Below are 2,007 nucleotides of genomic sequence, written 5' to 3' on the forward strand. Positions count from 1 at the left end.
CGTTACGCTAAAATGGTGAAGAGAAATATTTCCGACAATCCTGATCCCAATTTTCACGCGTCACAACGCGTGACAAACGTTTGCTCGTCTCCTCTTCAACTTCGAGAGCTAACACGATCGCTTTTCGGCGACGGCGAGCCTGCGATTGTACGGTCGCCGTTGCCCCCGTTGTACCTCAGGGTTTCGAAACCCCGTGAACTCGCACATTTCATCCTGTCGCTTGCCAACATTGTGTAAACAAGTGCCATGACCACAGCGTGCGTGCGTGTTCAACCCTCGAGGAATCGTGCTACGGAAGTTACCCTAGTTGAAAGCAATATCAGGAATAAAATGAGGACGGGGGCTCTATTGTGTCGATCACATCTGAATCACGAAAGATGCCGAATCTTATTTCGGTAGTATTACGGATTTGCATGATTGCATCAGCGTGTAGAGGTACGGCAATATTTAACAAACGTCACGTCCGATGCAATAAAAATATGTAGCCACTCGAACGATAATGTTTTATTATATTATTATATTGATTTTATCTTATATTATTTGTTAATTTGTTAATTGCATTGTGCATCGAGTACGGGCATAGTCCATTGCAAAACGGCAGCTGGCAACGAAAAATAATAATCTTCAGTCATCGCGATGTAATTTATCATTGTTCTTTCTTTTTATGATGGATGTCTCTTATTTTATCGACATTGTTTATGATTATCAAATAATGTGAGCGTTAAAATGTTATCTCTGTAATAAGTTTTCAACAAGAATAGCACAATGACAAAAAAACGTACTAAAGCGAAATAATTATAAAAAAGCAGGAAAACCACAAATATGTGTCGGTTGTTATAAACCGACCGGTGATAATTATGGGCACCCGCAGAAAAAAATTCAAGGGGGGGGGCAAAATTTCAAGGTCCTTCTAAATATAGAAAACTCAGTAAAAAACAAGTAAAAAACAACGAAAATTTTTATTTCGAAACTTATTATATCAGATATAAAAGTTTTGTATATTATTGATTTATGAAATTGTGTATGATTGATTTATGAATCCGCAAAAAGGAACTGGAGTCTCCTAGGTTGAGATGCAAACTTGTTGATACACTCATCGAGAAACTGCTGACCAGCCTGCCTGTGCCACGTATTCTCGATGAACAATCAGCATACACAATGAACTAAGTCGTTCATCAGACATAGTACTTCTCAGCCATGTTTTCACTCTCCTGAGAGTTGAAAAAGACCTTTCAATTGTGCACGTAGTTGCAGGGAAAGCACAGGCGATCTTAAGAGCAGTGGTCACAAAAGGATAAAATGATTCTGAATGTTCCAGTAACTCAATTAACTGAATCTTTGTAGCGTTTGATTTAGACCATACATCATACCAAAGGCTTACTTCAGCGTTTGCGATAGTCATATTGTTATGTTTCCGCTTGTTCACTTGTTTGTTTATTGAAACTCAGGTCCGAATCAATTCGAAACTTGAAATCAAGAGAGACTTGAAGAATTTTTAACTTACTTAATTTCTTGAAGTTATTGGGATTCCACGGATGTAACTTTGATTAATTTAGTTTTTAATTTGTTAAAATAAAATAATTCCACTTAGTTAAAATAAAATAACAATGTTTACAAACATGATTATATTGCTTATAAAGAAAAATTCTTTAAGTTTCTCTTAAGTTTAAAATGCAATAAATTTGGTTTTTAGGGTAACAACATATTGAAGTATTTTTTTCGGAAAATATTATACTTGTGATGAATATAGTTTGTCATATTTGTTGTCTCCTTTTCTTTTCGTTTTTTTTGTTTAGAATTTTAACATTGCAATTTTTCAATTCCAGGGGGGGCAACTGCCCCTCCTTGCTCCCCCCCCCCCCGGGCGCCTAACTGATAAACAAAACGATCGAGGATCGAAACGCGACTCCTCGATCCGACGAGATCTTCAATCTTCAGATGGAGTTGTTGTCGATTCCTGTTGCTGTACAAGGTACGACGGATATTTAAGATTGATGCGAACGTGTC

This window comes from Ooceraea biroi, chromosome 1 (genome assembly GCF_003672135.1).
Source record: "Ooceraea biroi isolate clonal line C1 chromosome 1, Obir_v5.4, whole genome shotgun sequence".
In the NCBI taxonomy this organism is placed as follows: Eukaryota; Metazoa; Arthropoda; class Insecta; order Hymenoptera; family Formicidae; genus Ooceraea; species Ooceraea biroi.